A 19,465-nucleotide genomic window follows, 5' to 3' on the forward strand; every position below is an offset into this window, starting at 1 on the left:
AGCTATCAGCAAACATCCAGCACGCTTTCGCGTGCGTTTTCTATTGATCACTTTTCGATTGCTTGGATGCCAAGTTTGTCGTGCGGCTTTAAATTTATTATGAGCTTAGTGTGAAGAGCATAAATTTACATCTGCCCTGTTGAGTCACTGGCTGCATCGCAATGCGCAGTGTTCAGTTTCGTGGGAGTTTCACTTTTGCCGAGGTTTGCATCGGATGACAACAACGTCGGATCGCAAGTTCAATGCCACCTTGGATTTTTTAGAGCTCCCTTTGACAACATAGACCATGCATGTTTCTTGCAGAGGCGTGTTTCATTTCGAATAATATCGACGCCTGATCACGCACCGTGTTCGCTTATTCGAATGTCGCTTTCCCTGAAAATTTTCAATTTCGCTTACGTATCTGTACACGCACACGTACAAACGCACGCACGAACAAACATAAAGTATGGTTGGACCCCCCCCCCCCCCCCAGAAAAAAATTTCTGGCTATGCCCCTGATACTATACAATGCCCACTGGGATCGCGCATGTTTATGATTATGCCGAGATTTGTGCGCGATCACAAGCGCATCTGAATTCGCGAAGCCATCGAAAATTTAATTGTTGCCTTGGTTCTTTTTTCAGCTCGTTTCCAAAGCGGCAGCTGTATAATGCCCGCGGCTCACGCGCATGCAAGGCTTTATATTACGTGCCGAACGCACGACATTATTACGAGGCACGCCGTGGTGGGGGACTTCGGATTAATTTCGGCCACCTGGGGTTCTTTAACGTGTACGTAAATCTAAGTACGCCGGTGTTACTGCATTTCACTCCCATCGAAATGCAGCTGCCGTATGCGTGAATCGAACCCATGACCACGATCTTAGCAGCGCAACACTTCAGCCTGCTAAGCAATCATGGCGTGTCGCATGCAAGGCCAATATAAACGCTCAGTGCAAACATGCAGCTTAATTCTGTTTACAGAGAGCCGCGTCGGGAAATGTACCGCAATCAGCTGAATTAAACACTTATTACTCATGGTACGTTATTTAAACTGTGGTGTAATAAGCCCACATGCTCCGCTGCTGTCACATTACAAATGGTTGACTTGGAAGGCCAGCGCGCAATCTCGAAACGTCTAGCGACTGTCTATTTGTTGTAGCTTCGGTTCGCAAACGCACTTCTTTTTCAAATGAACGGGATCATCGCGTTTCTCCCCGTTAATAGTTCGCAATACTGTGTACGACAAAAATTGCTTCAAGGTGACAAGACCTGACGCCTCTGCTCCTCGCACTGCTTGCATTGGAAACGGTGGAACTTGACGGGCAGTTTTCAGCTGTTCGTCATTTTTAAACTTTTGTGACAGTACACAATGCAGCAGGACTGCATGCCTTCTTTCGAGTACGACGAAGGAACGGCACCCATAGCATGAAAAATGCGAGATAAAAGCCCCGGGGAGCACGTTCTCCGCGCGCGCAATGGGAAAACCTAAAGTCCCTAGATTTTTCCTTTTTACTTAAGTACCGACAACTGCCTCCTTTCACGGCCCTCTCTAACTTGGAAGATTTACAAAGCCATGTGCGTCTAAGTACATTAGCCACGCATCTTTCAGCGGACAATATGCTACCGCGACGGGCCTTTCTCCTCCCGTCAACCCCCTGTCATTAGTGAATGGGGGACGCGTTTCACCAGGTGCTGGAAAAGAGTTAGGAAGAACATGGCTACCGAAAACGAGCGTTAGCCAATGAGATTCGTCGCCGTCGCTTCAATGGTTGTCGGTACTTAAGAAAGAACAGGGAAAAATCTAGGGACTTTAGGAAAACCAAGCAAGAGCGACCCGTCCGAGCTACCGGAGCTTTCCCTTCTCCGCTGCGGCGGCGGACGGCGCTGCGCGAACTCTAGCGTTGGAGGCCTATAAAAGAGGGTGTCGCTCGTAGAGATGGGCAAAGCGGCTCACTTGAGTGAGCGGCTCCGAACGGCTCAGCTCACTTAAGTGAACCGGCTCATTTGAACGGCTCACCGGTTCACGGTTCACCTAAATCGACGGAGGAAGGGAAAACAGTAGGAGGGAGAGGAGGCAAGAAGGAGGCTGCCTTCCCCCTACCCCTCCTGGAAATTCGCGGCGTGCGCTGGTCGCTGCTGGATGTCTCCGCTCCCTCGCCTATGCAACCCTCTGCAAAATGTTCTGGAGACGCAATTGAGTGTCACGTGCTTCCTCGTGACTCGGGAAGCCTAGAGTTATATAGAATTTCCGACGGAATCCCAATGATAATGCTTGCTGGGCATATGAACCACGCTCGTACAAGCAATGCTAGCGTTCTCGTCTTCACACAGTAAATTTGTCAGAAGGGTTATTGTTCGGGCTTGCTTCTCCAATGTATCAAAAATAGTCATGGTGCAACAGAGTAGGCGCCAGCTTTCAGGCACACGTTACTCGCCTGTATCGCGACAGATTACTAATCTCAGTGGCTAAAATAATCCGCAGAAAAAGAAGAAGGGTTTCCCGGGCATACATTGTAGCGCATGCTGCTGTACCCCTGGGTTTGCTATGACCAATTTGATTTTCTCCCACCCGGAACCGCACCTGCGCCATTGTGGAAGCAGCCCTCATGGCATGTGGAGAATGTGCATGCATTAGAAGTCATCGTTAACCTAGTCTAGAGTCACTGTATATGCGCTCTTTAGGTCGCAGAGTAGCGCATTTGCTTTCCAAGTTGGAAGACGCTAGCATGGATGGTGGGCGATTAGGGGGCCTTTCTCTAAGTACCGTTTCGCATTCGTTGCGTCTCTTCCTTCCTTTTTTCTCTAGTCCTGCAAAATCCCTTGTCCTCTTCGCGCTGCGGCATCTTAACGAAAAATTTTGACAGCTGTTCAGCCGCAAGTTCGAAAACACACCTGGCAGGAATGTCTAAAAATAAGATCAGTTGTAAGTCGGCGCTGTTGTGGTCCCTTGTTAATTCGTCCCTGTTGCAGCAGTAAACACCCCTTTTGTTACTCCGAAACCCCTTCACTTTTCGAGTAATTGCATTACTGCTAAAGAGTAAAAGAGATTACTGAGGTGTAAGAAAATACTACGGGGAACCGTTGTATTGTCCCAGATTTTCTTTATTAAAGGAAAAAGAGAAACACCTCTTTCCAGTACTTGCGTGCTTCGATCACTGTCTTGTGTCGGTACTTGTCTTAAATCAACCCCTTAATTTTGTCGTGTGTCACTGTGAGTGGACGCCGTCCTCGAAGGCGTCCTTTTACCCATTGAAAGCAACAAAGACGTCGAAAAATATCTGTGTGGCCCATTTAAACAGATCAAAACTCAATGTAGTGCGATTATGCCATGATAATTTGTCATCATGCGCCAGGACGAAATAAAATGAATTCCTGTTTCAGGCCAGCATATTATTCGTTTTATTGACGTGCTAATAATGCACGCTCAGAAATGCACTGGAGCGGATTTTATGGGTGACATTTTCGTGACTACCATAAAATCCCGAGCAAGCGCCCCTGCCTGAGCAAGCGCCCCCCTCCCTTCTTCGTGAGATTACAAATATGCGACCTCTTCTACCCTGCCACCATTTTCCCTGTTTCATTGATTGTTTTTATTCGCCCGACAAGGGCGAATGAAAACAGTGAATGCATGCGTATTTAATAAAGCAATGCATTAGCAGCACCGGTGTGCATTCTTCATTTTTATCGGCTCTTCCGCCGCCACCTTGAACTTTAATCCATGACTATCCATGACCGAGCAAGGGCCCCCCACTCCCCTCCGAATCTTGCCGGATTATCCTTCACCGTAGGGGGGTACTTGCTCGGGATTTTACGGTACACTAAAACCAGGACGTAAACTACGTTCATCTGTTGGTCTTCGACGAGTTGCACCAGCTCACGATGAACTGCCACGTGCACCGCACACAGCTGAAGCCAGGGCTTTACACACAGCGAGCAAGTAGCGCGAGTCTGCCCGCAGCGGCCAACACTCGTCGGCCAGTAAGTGAAAGTGAAACCAATTACGAAACTTCCGTGCACGCCTCTGGATAACAACATGGAGCGGCCGGTTGGCACCCGCGGAGGAAGCCGAAGGCGAGGATGCTGCGACTACGTTGATTGTCCCTTCTCCAATGTTGTTGGCTGCGACCATGAGGAAGTTATTTCCTTCCTCCATGGCTGCGACTGTTGTAAGCAAGGACGAAAGGGCAGTTGCTTTCTGTCATCCCCAATAGATGGCGTGAAAGCCAGCGTAGCGTTAAAGTACCTTACGCAGCGTACCTCTCTCAAGGAACGCGAACTCGAACGAAGCGGCTCGACCGGTTCAATGAACAACACCTAGTGGCGTTGGTTCAGCACGGCTCACTGAGCGAGAGAGAACCGGCTACCGACAATGCACTACTGTACCGCCACCTTAACCCGGCTCATGCGCTCACTGGCTCACCGCTCATCCCCGGCTCTCTGAGCATCTGAGCAGTTCGGTACAGCACGGCTCACTGAACGAGCGAGAACCGGCTTTCCCCCCTTTCCCAAAGAACCGCCGCTCACTTTTATTGAGCCGCGGATCACTCGCTCTTTAAAAAGAGCCGCTCAAAAGAGCTGGCTCGCTCCTGAGCGACCCATCTCTACTCTGCAGTGCTGCAATATCACTAGAGTTTTGTTTTTCCCCACACACGTCTCTGATCTCTTCACTGTCTCTGCTTACGTACGGAACGACCTAACCTGCTGCCATTCCCGTCGCCGACTCGCGCTGGCGACGCTAGAGTGGCAGCTTGTAACACATACATACCGTTTTTGTACCGCGGTTACATTGTGTTACTTCATCAGGAGCCGTTGGTCGCGGTGTCCCCGGCTTTGGTGGTGCTATTGTCCAAACTTATTTCTTGCTTTAACCAGAAGTTGAGGTTGACATACCAATTTCTTTATTTGGGTACAAATAATTGAAAAGTACCATCGAATTAGTACAAGTAAGCGATGTACTTGTTTTATTCACGAAAATAAGCCAGTATAAATCTTAAAAAATGGCAGCCGTTCTACACGCAACCCCCCCCCCCCCCCCCCCGAAAAAAATTCCGGGGTACGGCCCTGAGCGGAATGAATCCGCCGTTGAAGCGCCCGCAGGATCCATTGCAGGATAAACACTCGTTTGAAGCCCGGATATTGACGGACCGGTGAGTGAAGACGTGTTGCGTCTGTTTGCTATCAGTAACTTTGTTTGTGTGTCGCACGCTAAACTTCTGAACATGTCGCATACTGCCACCGATAAAATCGTTCTGTTCAACGACGTGGCTTCGCTTGGGAGCTAGTTGCTGTCAATAGCACGTGTATTCGAGAAAATTTTTGTCCTTGATAAAGCATTGCCTCCGTATGAACCAGACCACTGCAGTAAAAGTGGTCGAATACACAACCAAGGTTTTGCATGTAAGCTTTTAGTTAACTTATCTCAGCACAAAGTACATTATACGACAGTCACATCGGAGAAACAAGGGGACAAGTGTTTTACCTGCACGGTGTCGGTTCACGCAATTCTTGCATTTAATGTAGCACCAGTTTCAAATGTATATGAGTGTACGTTTCGTTGAGTATGATAAGGAAACTGGCGTTTAAACCAAAGCTATTCCTTTTTTTCTCTCTCTATCCGCCGCAGCCTCCTGGACTACTCTGTCAACGCCCGAGGTCCATATTCTATGTGAACACGTCTCAACACAATGGACAAGGAACTTGCTATATGACACGGCTTCTAAAAAAGCTACTTTGAGCACTACAAGCATTTATAAGGTACGCTTTGAGTGCGTGGTGTGTGTGTCATACACTGCAGTTTACTGATTTGCTATGCTAAAGTTTTGGAAAACATTCCCCTTTAACATCATGCCTCTCAATAAATGATGTAAGTTCTATTGTTTCAGGAGTGCCCTGCAACGACTGGATATCGGCTCTTGAAAGCACTCTGCAAACACAGTGAAACATCTAAACGTCCGCTACAACAGGTCATCTCGATCTTCATGCCCGTGATGATGTACTTGTGGATGGTTTACCAGCCATCTCGTATCACATGAGGGATTCCGATCGGCAACAAATGTTAGCTGCCTACTGTGTTATTCAGAATTTCCTTATATGCTACCAGTCTAACGAGCAAATAATCATCCCGAAAAAAGCAGCAAAACATTTAGGAGAAGCCCCAAAGAAGCAGTAGTTTAGAAAATGTTCTCATTCTTGAATATAGTTTTAATTGTTATCAAAATGTCACTCAAGTACAACTGGGAGGCAAAAAAAAAAAAACACAATTTCTTTTTGTGCAGTGAAAATATGTGCGATTGTATGAAAACACATAGTTTACTGTTTAACATACTTTCCAGTAGAGTTTTTGGTGCCCCCAATGTATATTTGATTTCAATGCCCATCTATACAAAGTTGACTAAGCCCAAAAAATTTTACAATCAAGTGGAAAATTCTACAAGCAACTTGGAAAAGGAGCCCAAATCCGCTTATAAGCAAAACTGGGAACTCTGATGTTATTCAATTACAGCACAAATAACGCTGAAATTGAACATGAGCTCTCTGCATTTGGTGCATTATCACTTGTAGTGTGCACGTACCTCACAGGAGTACGGCCACTAGCGTGGGTTCGGACTTAGCGAGCCACACGGCCGCGTCTGCCATCGCCTCGCGTGAACTAGCGCGCCGCTGCACACGTACGTTCAAGCGCAAACAAGGCGCCGAGCGTAGCGCGGCAAGTACACAGTACTGCTCTCGAAATCCGCAACACTTTATTGCCTGCGGCAACTCCACAAAACGCAGTACAACGCCCGCTCCCAAAGGCGGCGGAAGAAGCAAAACAGGCTTAACCACGCCACGGGCGAAAGTACAACACAAAGGGTGCCGCTAGCACGTCTCCGCGGGCAAAAGGGCTCACGGCGACACGCCGCGGAGGGAAAACGGGTCCCTCGCGACTATGCTGCGTACTCTTACGATCTGCGACCACAGGGCCCGATCGCTCGAGCAAGGGCAAACTCCGCTCGCGTTGGCTTCGACAGGTACGGTTTCGGCGTATATAGTAAGACCACGCGCGAATGCACCGCACCGCTCTTCAGCCTAGCGTTCGGGAAAGGACAACGTAAGGTAAGCGCTCGCCGCTGGCGCAAGGCACCGTTAGCGAACTCCGTCCGAGCGAGCCCAAACAAAGGAGCCGACGGACGGGAAAGAAAATGCGTGCTTACCCTACGAGGTCCAGAGAGAGTCTCACCCGCCGCGCAAAACGTCTCGCGAGACCCGCACGCGGCGCCACCGTCGAGATCCGGCGCCGGGGTGAGGGGGTTTAACGTCACCCCCGCTCGCCCAGCGCCGTAGGACGGCGGAGGAGGGGAGCGACATGATCGGACATGAGGATGGCAGAAATAGGCGAAAAGCCCGCGCAATGGCGACGGGCAAGCCTCAATCCCCACACACTGAACATTACGGCAGTGAAAGGAGGTGTGAGACACAGACTTTTCGTATGTGTCTTCGTGATGCGTGCGCAAAATTATCATTATGGAACAAAATTTAGTTATGCCTTGTAAGGCGATTTATAAGGCAAGATGTAAGCTGGTGTTTTTTTATTGCGATAGCAATTATATGGACAGTCTCGACTGATTTTTGCCGTCGCCGTCGTCATGCTGCGTATATGTATAAGTATGTATATATACATCAATATCCCAAAGGAAAATAAATCAGAAAAATGCTTCCGAAGCGCGGAATCGAACCAGCGACCTCTGAATTCGCAGCGCGGTGCGCTAAGCACTACTCCACAAAACGTACATCCCTCTGGTAGCTAACGGCGAGCGTTATATACACACCCTTTACCGTTTGCAGTCCTCCGAGACGGAGGCGCTTATAAGCGTTTCTCATTACCAGCGAGATGGCGCTAGGAGCGCGCGGGCGCTAAAGTTTAGCGGGCGCACTTAAAGGCGTCGGCCAGCTCTCTCGCTTCTTCTTATATTTGCGCAGGGAGAACCTTGCCCTTCCGCTGTCTGCTCGCGCAGGCGCTCGAACAAGCTACCGCAGTGTTCATGATTCTCAGCAGATCGAGCAACGTGGAGGCTCTCACCGCGCGTCGCGTGCGTGTAGCTAAAAGCGTTTCAGATGCCGTGCACGTAGTGTACGTGTACTTTTCACGTTTGCGTATGAGAAGTCCCTACGTACGTGAAATTAAAGCTGTCTAGTAGCTGCCGGGTAGTGATGGACGCACGGTAGTCGCAGCGCGTCCATCACGGGCCGCTTTTCTTGCTATCGCATTCATTGCTTCGCCCTTGCGGCGAAACTGTGGCTTTTTTGTTTTATTTTTTTTTGTCATAATGAACTCTGTTTAAACCACAGATAAGCCATGTCTTTAGTAGGCTGTGCTGTGCTTTAGCAGGCTTGTTGTCAATTGAAATTAATGGGATCTTTAAAATTATTTTACGCTGAAAAACAACAGATAGTAAATAGGGTGAAAACTACTTGCAAGAGATGCAGTGTCAAGTACGTTGATGCCATAGCGATAAGCCATATTGTATTTGTTTATATTTTCTGTAGGGTTTCATGATGCAAAGTGGGTGTGAGAACAGCCATCAGTTTCAAACTATGACAGACATTATTTGCTATGTTATTGAGTAAAATCAATGTAGCTTTCGAGTGAGAGTAGTGAGGATGTGATATGTAATCATAGGTTGACAAACTCACTCATGAGTCGACTCACCCACTCACTCGGACTCTGATTGAGCCGTGAGTCCGAGTGAGCAATATTTTGGTGAGCTTGAGTCCGAGTGATTCCGGTTGAGAAAAATTTTAGCGAGTCTGAGTCCGAGTGAGCCCTAAAGGCAAAATATATTTCATGAGAGAGCCTGAGCGAGTTCCACACTTTTTGCCAATCTATGTGTGTAATGGTGATACATAATAAGTTAAAGAGGAGTGGTGTATAGGGCGACAATAAAACGGGCTATGTAATGTATCTAGTGGCTTCACATCGGGTCGCCCTACCGTGGCAAGGACTGAGACAAGCCACTGATACTAGTACAAGTTCATGCTAGCCTTGCCCTAAACAGTGAGGGCTGGGCTGTGAACTTTGTCTCCAGAAAGAAGTTGAAGAAAATTAATGCGGCTTAAAAAGTATAACAGCTTGTTAAAAAGAAAGCATGAGGCTGCGTGATTATGAAATTGAAGGAATGAGGTTTGAGGTGCCTTCTAAAAACTTCAGGAAAATGATACTTCTGCTCCTATCTATATATGAGTTCATTCAATAAAAACGTTTCGAACAGACGGGTTGTTTCCACATCTCAGTGATGTGATAGTTGTGCCAAATGGTGCTAGACAATGGAACGTGCTTTTACAGCGAAAGCTGTTATGAGATCATTTCACCGGCCGTTTTTGGCGCCGGAGTTGTCCGCCGCCGCCGCCGCCGGTGTCCGTAACCAGTATCGCTCGAAATAAGAAAAAAAAACGAAATAAGAAAAAAATTCCAGGATGGAACGAGGTTCGTACCTGGGCCCTTTGCGTGGGAGCCCAGTATTCAACCTCTGAGCCATGCCTTTTTTTTTCTGTATTACCGGTTTCATAACACGGCAAAGGAATAACAGCAGAAAATACAACAATAGACAGAACTGAAGCAATGTCAAAGCAGTGCACACCTATGATTAGTTACATGCCTAAAATTCCTTTAGGTAAGCCAGGGGCTCAACCCTGGAAAGCCAGTCAGGGACAAAGTCTTGTTGTTGAGTACATCAACATATTGACAAATGCTTTCGCGAAAAAGCACGCGTGCAGGTCTCCTGTCAGGGTCGCAGTGGAAACCGGCCATCCTAGCCCGCCATAGACAATGGAGGCCAAGAAGCATTATTAGATCGAAAGGCAGTCCATCCTCATTTTCTATTGGTAAAAATCTTATTCCAAGTGAATGCAAGGGAAGTTCTTTTTTGAGCGTTCTCTGTAAAACGTCCCAGAAATAAACCCCTTCCCAACAATGCAAAAATACATGATCTATTGTTTCTGGCTTTCTGCAGATAAAACAATCGGAACCCCACGGCATATAAACTCCTCGCCCTTCTAAGAAGGTCCGAACCGGCAGGGTGGCCGAATGTAACCTAAAGAAAAAGGTTTTTGCGCTCGCCTGAATTTGCATTTTCTTAACACGTTTGAGAACATCGTTACCCTTGCCCCCACTATTTATTACCCTATACATAGGTACCGGAAAAATCATGTCGCATATGTCTTTATGCAGTTTCTTTCGACCGACTGAAAACAAGTATTCACTTGAAAACCTAACTGACAAAAAGCGGACACTGTCCACAACTTCCTTAAAGAAACCTCGCGTGACTCCGGGCATGCTTGCGGTGCTAACAACAAAGTTAGGCAACACACGACAAAGGCGCAACTGGCATACTGTTCTCAAGAAGGGGTCTCGAACATCCCGAAAGAAAATAAAGCGATTAACAAGTTGCCGCACAAATAGATGCGACAGGCTGAGTCCACCCTCTTTTACTCTTCTGAACAGATTCGTCCTACTACATCTTTCCCAAGAGGAGCCCCATACAAACACAGCGAATATCCTATGAAGCTTTTGCACATTCACTCGTGTACAATACAACACCTGCATCACATACCATAATTTGCTCATGAAAAATATGTTGCACACAGTGGCTCTAGCAAACATTGAGAGACAGGTGCCGTTCCATTGCGCTGTTCTTTCACGCGTTTGTTTTATTTGTTCAGTCCAGTATTCATTGGTGTCTTTGTAGTGTTCGAAAGGCACACCTAGGTACTTTACTGGATGTTTAAACCGAACGCTAGCATAAATATCTGGGGTTGATGACCATTCTCCGTGCCATAGTCCGAGACACTTTCCCCAATTCACCCGACTTCCTGTAATTTCTCCAAACTTTTTAACAACGGCAACTGTCTCTTGTACACTTTCTCTGGTAGTACAACACACTGCTACATCGTCAGCATATGCCAAAACTTTACTTCTGTATCAAGTAGTCTAAAACCGCGAATGGCTTGTTATGTATTATGGCCAAGCATAAGCTCTCAATGTACAGTGCAAACAAGAGTGGGCTTGCTGGGCAGCCCTGGCGTACAGAACGTTCCAGCTTAATCGGAGACCCCGGGATCTTGTTAATAATTAACCGCGTAGTACAGTTCTTATACGCCAGGACTACTCCTTCGGTAATCACTGATCCAACATTAACACGTTCGAGTATAGCGAATAACACATCGTGCGGTACACAGTCAAAAGCCTTCTCTAAATCAAGCTGGAGGATTGCAACAGCAGAACGAAAAGCATCACAACACTCAAGGACACAGCGCATCGTGTGTGTGTTCGTTAATATTGAGCGCCCCTTGATGCCACATGTTTGGTGCTCACCAACTAATTCTGTAATGACTGACTGTAATCTGCCTGCCAATACTTTCATTAGTATTTTATAGTCAGTGTTGGTTAGCGAAATGGGCCTATATGAAGTAACTAATTTTAATTTTGCTTTTTCGTCGGTCTTTGGTATTAGGATAGTGTGCGTCTCGGCGAATGACGGAGGCAAAGCTTTGGTTGTATAAGCTTCCTTGAAGACAGCTTGTAAGACTGACGACAGTTCTGTTTTGAACGCTTTATACCACATCGCACCTAGACCATCTGGCCCAGGTGACTTTCCAGGAGCGAGATTGTCTATTGCCTTTTCAATTTCGGAAACTGTTATAGGCGCCTCTAAGGCCTCCTTTGTTTCATGAGATAACTGCGGCATCCGGCTTAGGAAAATGTTCTTGAACTCTTCTACGTTAACTAATGCAGCGGCAAAGAGACCCTTGTAGTACCGGAAGAACGCATCTGCAATAGTACTGTTAGTATTTAGTTGGATGTCATTTTCCTCTATTACTTCTAACTGGTTACGACGCGCATGTGATTTCTCGATTCCAAGCGCGCGCTTTGTGGGTGTCTCCCCCATCGCCCACGCCTCTGCTCTTGCACGAAGAAGGGCTCCTCTGTAGCGTTCCTGTTCAAATAGCTCAATTTTCCGTTTTATCGCTCGTATATCTTCTTTAAATGCACCGGGCTCTTTACTTTCTAGTGCTATCAAGTTCTGAAGCGTCGCTTTAAGTTCACTTTCTTTCATTTTTTCTTCATGTTTTAAAGCACTAGATCTCGAAATGGCTTTCATTTTAACGTATTGCTTAAACAGTTCCCATTGCTCGCCAATATTACAGCCACTGATCAATTTGATATTCCTAATGCCCTCACTGACGTAGTTATTGAAAGTGTCATCACTAAGTAATTTAGCGTTAAATTTCCATAATTCCCAATTAAATTTGCTGTGCTTTTGTTTCAGTCCAACGTTACACTGTACAAGACAATGATCCGAGAAAGAAACAGGTACCACTGCGTAACTATTGCTTTTAGCTATCGTCTCCCCTGCCATGTATATCCTATCGAGACGTGCATGACTGGTTCCCTGAAAATGCGTAAAACGAACTTCACGTCCTGCTTCGAGGCACTCAGCTACGTCATCTAAGTTGGATTCATTCAGCAATTCATAGAGTATTTCAACGCTTCTCTCTCGAACAGGACGGTTATTAATTCTATCCTTCGCGCTCAATACACAATTGAAATCACCCAATAGAACAAGCTGTTTTGGTGCACGTAGATGTTGCTTAATCATCGCAAAGAAATTTTCTCGATCTGCCTCAACGTTCGGCGCATAGACACAAATGACGCGCCATTCAATTTCGCTGGTCATGAAATCACAAATGACTATTCTGCCTGAGTCACAAGAAAAGTAGTTTTGCACGATCAACCCCGGAACCTTTTTAACAAAAAGCACACAGCCAGCGGAAGCTCCCTTTGCGTGACTAACAACGGCATAATATTTCGACGTAAAACGCAGCATCATGCTCCGGGTCTCCTCCTCCCCTTCCACTTTTGTCTCCTGGACGGCTAACACGTCAATATCTTGGTCAATTAACAAGCGGTATACTTGAGCCTGCTTTTTCTTGGATGCTAAACCTCGAACATTTAAAGTAGCGAAGCTCAATGACACGTTGTCAGCCATCATTACAGACTAAATAAAAGGTGGCAGGCCCGGAGCATGGTGCTTACCGTGTACGTCTAGCACAGTGCTAGACGCCTCCGGAGCCATCCGGTGGTGCAGCGTCGTTTTCTTGCAGCTCCACTTGGTTTTCAGTCGTTCGGCCCGCAGGTAGACTGGGCCTGATCCTGAGGCCAGAGCGCCTTGCCTGTGTCGCCTTCGCTGGTGGTCCCTCTACCTTGCTGTCGGCTGTGCCCACTGACTTCTCCAACGGTCGCTTGACCGCCGAGCTAGTGTTAGACGCGCGTGTCATTCCCTGCCCTAGGCGACTCGCGTCTTGCCACCGCTTTCGCTGTCATGTCCACTGGCTGGCTCTGGGAGTCTTCTGCGGTGTCCTCCTGGTTAGTATCTACCGTAGTAGTTTCTTTCTCCGCAGTGTCGGACGCTTTATGGTCCCCTCCAGGATGAAACGCCTTGCGTTCCTCCAACGAACTGGCCGCGTCTCCTGCACCCTTAGCCGCGTCCTCGGCCTCGGCGGCGTCCATGGTCTGTTCGCCGAGCTCGTCGTTCGTTGCAGCGCTCGTAACAGTGGCGTATGACCGCACGCACTGGGCGTCTCGATGCCCAAATCGCCGACAAATTGAGCACCGTGGCACCCTGCAGTCCCGTCTTACATGACCGGTTCCTTTGCACCGTAGGCATTGCATAGGCCTGCCCGGCGCCACGACTAGGGCCAGTTCACCCGCAACACGTATCTGGTGCAGAAGATCCTCAACCGTAATTCCAGTCTTTAACTTTAGTAGCACAGTTCTGGTCGTCGATCCTTTGTCACTGACGCCGTCAACACGCCAACGTTCCCGATTCACTTCGACAACATTGCCGAAAATAGCGAACGCCGTTCGCACATCCTCATCGGCAACTCCATGAAGCAGCCAATGTAGCCGCAGTTTTATCTGCCGGTCCTGGGGATCTACGATGAGGCAGCGATGTCCCTTCACCTGAAGTTCTTTGAAGGACAGCATTCTCTTCGTTGCTTCCTCTCCGGTCAGGGTAACCGCCCAGACGTGATTGATCTGGTAGGCTCCAAGCGCAACGACGTCCGGCAACAGTCCTGTGGGGCCTAGGGCGTCTCTGAAGTCTTCAACCCTATAGGGTCTCGCTCGAACGTCGCCATGCAAAAATACAGTATGCAAAGCCACGCGTCCTGTAGGCAGATGAGGCAGAATTACTTGATACTCTTCGGTTGTCCAGTTACCGCGGCGAGCAAGGGCCGCTGTTGCCGCTCCGCCGGAGCCCTGCATCCTGCGTCCGTTCACTACCGTGGCCGAAAGCAGAGATTCTGAGCCATGCCGGTGCTTGAAACTGCTTTGCAAAAAGGTCCTATAGAGGCTTCATGTCGGGAAGGAACCACATTAGCATATGCAATATAGCGTGGTAGAAGAGTAAAATAAGCACCAAGCGTCGCACAACGCGAATTCTGTAACCAGGCGTCACACAATGCGAATTGCGCAACGAGTAGGTTGTTGAATGCTTCCAACCCATTACAAAGGTCTCTGCCATAATTCTTCATCGTCATCAGGCACAGCATCAACAAAGTGCGCATAATGCCTTACATGCATTTAGCAGGTACCAACGCTCTCCGTAGAATGACGAAAACCGGCACAGTGGCCTGCTGCCCTACTTCTCAAAAATTACAATGATTTATAGCGTAGTGGGTTCCTCGCAAGTGCACTTGTATTGGTTGCCAAGGAAGCCCATAAGCGCACGATCCACTTCATCGGGGTCTCAGTAAAATTACAATGATTTATAGCATAGTGGGTTCCTCGCTAGTGCACTTGTATTGGTTGCCAAGGAAGCCCATAAGCACATGATCCATTTCCTCGGGGTCACAGCAAAGTTCTTCGCCCCCCCCCCCGTCTCTCTCCCACGTCAACGTATGTTATACAGCATGACGGGAGAGGGAAATAGCGACCGGGCGTCACCCAATGCAAATTACATAACTGGTGGGCCGTTTAAAGATTCCAACCCATTACAAAGGGCTGAGCCATAATTCTTTATCGTCATCAGACGTCGCGTCAACAACGTGCACATAATGCCTTACATACGTGCAGCTGGTGCCTCGCTTCTCTGCAGAATGACGAATAATGGCTTAGTAGGCGCTTCCCAACTTCACAAAATGGTGATTTATGGCGTAGTGGGTACCTTTCTAGTGCACTTGTATTGTAGCCCCAAGAGGGCTTAACGGGCTCTAGAAATGCCGCTCTTCCAGCTTTCGCTGTGACTGTGCTGCGGGTTCAGCGCAGGCCTGGCGTTTTTTTGGTTCTCTGCCTTGCTATTTCATGTCTTCTGTCTCTCTATTGGCCAAATACTGTCGATGGCGGTTGATCTCACCCAACCATATCCCAGTGTTGCGCCTTGGTGATATGCAAAATGGCCTCAAGAACGTTTACTCAGGCCATGCAGGCCTTTTTGAAAATTAGAATGGTTTCAAAGGTGGCAGTTCTGAGGGTTTCCATTCCAAGGAACACGATCCATTGTGTTCTCTTTGAGTGCCGCATTTCCTCCACATTATGTGCAGACACAGTTACTTGTAATCACGGTTTGTAGAAAGCTCCACATCAATAAAAAGCACAGTCATTGTCACTAAAAGTCACATTTTGTCCTTTCGGCAATGCGGAATGTGGACAAAGCTTACTTGCTGAAGCGCTTGCACGGGTGCGTCCGGTCTCGCTTCTGTTAGTAGCCGAAGCGTGTCAATTTCCAATTATACCTTCTTTGTAAACAATCTCTTTGATTTGTCAACACGAGAATTTCTTTTGCCATTGCAACAAAATCAACCAAGGCGCAACTAAACTCAAAATAAATGCACAGAACCGCGCCTCCATGTGCGTCTCACACACGCAAGGCAAGTGCACTCGGTAAATATCACGCGCGTTCAAGAAAACTGCACCATGTGCCTTTAAGTTACCGGAATATTTAGAAACCTGCTCAGCTCAGAGAAACCACCAGTTTCAATTTTTCAGGAGTTTACTTGAGGCCGCGAAGCTCAGGTTATACATGGTCTCAGAAAAAAGGGGCTTGGCTGCTTGTCAGTTGGTCTCGAAAACCTGGTCCTTTTGGCTCAATCAAAACATGCAAAAATGTGTGGGGCACTGGATATTGTTAAGGAAGGCCTTAACATTCCAAGAAAGGAAAAAACCCAAATGTCGATTTTTTTAAAATTTTACCCTACCCTGTGTCCTTAAACGACGTGAAATTTTAGTAATTAGCTTCTGATATTGTATTTCATTTCCACAGTTGCACATATTTTCATTCACTCGCTTGAACTGCTCTACATAAACATGTCACCTATTTGCCCCAGATGGTAAGCCAGTACATTTTGTGGGAAATGTGCTGAGAACAAAGCGATGGAAGCGAAAATGTTTGAGGCCCATGTACTGAGATTTAGGTGCACGTTAAAGAACCCCAGGTGGTCAAAATTTCTGGAGCCCTCCACTACGGCGTTCCTCATAATCACATCGTGGTTTTGGGACGTTAAACCCCAGATATTATTATGCTGAGAACGAAGAGAAGTACAGTTGAAACTTAATGTGTCAAAGTCATGACCGTGCTCGAGTTATTTCGTTAAATTGGGAAGTTCCTAAAATTAAAAAAGGGATTTTTCGATCCATAGAAATCTAAAATTGTAATGTTGAGACACATGAAAGCTACTATGGCATGTGAAAGTCCACAAGGGCAGCTCAGACATGAAACCCCACATGTCACCCGAACATGAAGGCTTCCACGTCCGGGCAATACAGGCGAGGTAGTCTTTCACGTGAACCTATGATAAGCTGCTGATCTGCAGAGATGGGAAGAATGAATGCAGTGTGGGCAGGCAGAGAAATACAGTTGCAAGGAAGCGATCAGTGCAATCTGTCGCATAATCCATTAAAAAGTGAAAGCAACTACTGCATTCCTGTGGGAGCAATTATATGGACAACAAATCATCACCGCCCCTGGGAAAACTGTCAAATCGGGTTTAGTGCCATGATAGCTTCATTAACTTGAGCTGATAACACACTGAAACCTATTGGTACCTACTGGAGTACACAAATTGGATAGCCAGATCGAGGAATTCATAAAACTGGGTTTCGTGAGATAGATAATAATAATAATATCTGGGGTTTAACGTCCCAAAACCACCATATGATTATGAGAGACGCCGTAGTGGAGGGCTCCGGAAATTTCGACCACCTGGGGTTCTTTAACGTGCACCTAAATCTAAGTACACGGGCCTCAGACATTTTCGCCTCCATCGAAAATGTAGCCGCCGCGGCCGGGATTCGATCCCGCGACCTTCGGGTCAGCAGTCGAGCGCCATAACCACTAGACCACCGTGGCGGGGCTTCGTGAGATAGAATATTAACTTTATAACATAAAAGGCAACTATGCATTTTCAATTCAATGTTTTAGTAGAATTTATTGCATGAGAGTGTCACGCCAAAACTAACAAGACATTTGAAAGACGCATGTGTGTGTATACATACACTTGACCCCCCCCCCCCTTTCCCCAAGGAAATATTTCTGGCTACCCTACTGCACACATGCCATTTGTTTAAACCTCCTTGGTGTTGCGCTCCTTTTTCGCGTCAGAAAGGTGAATCCCTCAAGGGCCTAGAAAATGTACTGATAAGCGTGGGTGCACTCTAAAAAATTAGTTACAATGTGTTCTTAAAGGTAGTTCCAGTTCCTACTGTACTCAGACGTCACGACAAGGTATGAGCTTCTCGCCACGTGCTCACGCAAAATATCGCGACGTCTGCATGGCCGCACCCAGGGCCGTAACCAGGGGGGGGGGGGTTGAGGGGGTTCTGACACCCCCCGAAATTTTTGAATGCTTTAACTTTTCGGGTGGCACTAAAACACTTTCACGCCTTCACAGCGACCATTAGTTGCCAACGTTAGCCGTTATACACGCAAACACCCCCCGAAAAAAATTCCTGGGTACGGCCCTGGCCGCACCCCTCCATGGCTGCGTCGGTGACGCCAAAGCGGCATCTTGAATGTCTTGGTCCCTGACGTCATCACAACTACCCATACGAGAAAATCGACTCTAGTATCAAAATACCTTATCAGCATTTACTGAGCTTCACACTTGCTCACAGCGCCGTCTCTCTATATGTGTCAGTGGGGTTCACTTGTGGCGCCACGGCGGCGGTGGGCTCGACAGGGGGTTCCCGCCGTTTTTTGGACGCGCCAGACGCCGAATTTTTTTTTCTTTTTAATTGAGCAGCCATAGCAGTGAACGACAGACTCAGCTCCTTTTTTTTTCTTGTTCTTTTTTTTTAACTTGAGCAGCCATAGCAGTCAATTCCTTGTCCTTCCAACCTCATAAACAAAAACGTGTAGATTGTAGACGCACACATATATTTCTCAAATACCGCTCCTTCTTTCCCGGTCGTTGTGCTTTTGCCTCTTCTCATTCCAATAAAGGCCACCCCAACACCACGAAAAGCTTTTCAAAAATTATTGTGGGGTTGTCAGGCCTCATTAACGAGGAACCTGTCGTTCGGGGGACGCACTGTCAATGGAACTGGTAGCAGCTTAAGGGAGCACTGACACAAAAATTTGAAGGCGAGATATCTTGCGGGATAGATTTGTGTGGACACACACGCATCATCTGCGAAATATCAATGAATAATATAACCTAGAACATATTTAAAATCAATTTGAAAGTGCGTATTGCGCCAATGCACGCGAAACGCGTCTAAACAACCAACCGCCACCTGCGTCGCGAGTTTGTGTTTACTGCTACAATCCTTGCGAGCGCTCTCTCCTCGCCGATCTTTTCAACAGAAAGAGGGGGCAGACTTGCACGGTAGTACAAAGGCTGATGTCCTTGCCTCGGCAGGGCATTTTTGGGGGGTCGCGCATATTTACAGCGTTTCAGCACTCAGGCATGCAGCCTTAGTTGACAACAGAACGCGGTGCTCATGTGCTCACGTAGCCAGCTACCTTTATTTATTTATTTATTTATTTATTTAAAAGTACCTTACAGGCCCCATGGAGAGCATTGAGTAAGGGGAGCATCGCAGAACAAAGGAAAACAAAAGAAACCGATACAAACCACTCTGGGTCTCGCCTCACTCGGCCCCGCCACGGTGGTCTAGTGGTTATGGCGCTCGACTGCTGACCCGAAGGTCGCGTGATCGAATCCCGGCCGCGGCGGCTGCATTTTCGATGGAGGCGAAAATGTCTGAGGCCCGTGTACTTAGATTTAGGTGCACGTTAAAGAACCCCAGGTGGTCGAAATTTCCGGAGCCCTCCACTACGGCGTCTCTCATAATCATATCGTGGTTTTGGGACGTTGAACCCCAGATATTATTATTATCGCCTCACTCGGCGCTCTCCGAAACCGAAACTGCGACTGGGCGCTATAAAACCGTCTATTAACCGTCGCGCGCTCGAGCAAACGAGCTTTCCAGCCGTGCAACAGAA

General features: G+C 47.5%; 1 long non-coding RNA gene across 1 annotated transcript; it reads left to right on the forward strand.

Annotated features, from left to right (window-relative positions):
- The first annotated feature begins 5,056 nt into the window (after positions 1 to 5,056).
- On the forward strand, positions 5,057 to 6,534 carry LOC119394443 (uncharacterized). The gene is made up of 3 exons (XR_005184134.2): positions 5,057 to 5,131; positions 5,608 to 5,738; positions 5,867 to 6,534. It is a non-coding gene; the product is annotated as an uncharacterized LOC119394443 (long non-coding RNA).
- Positions 6,535 to 19,465: the final 12,931 nt, after the last annotated feature.

The sequence above is a fragment of the Rhipicephalus sanguineus genome, chromosome 5 (assembly GCF_013339695.2).
Source record: "Rhipicephalus sanguineus isolate Rsan-2018 chromosome 5, BIME_Rsan_1.4, whole genome shotgun sequence".
Classification (NCBI taxonomy): Eukaryota; Metazoa; Arthropoda; class Arachnida; order Ixodida; family Ixodidae; genus Rhipicephalus; species Rhipicephalus sanguineus.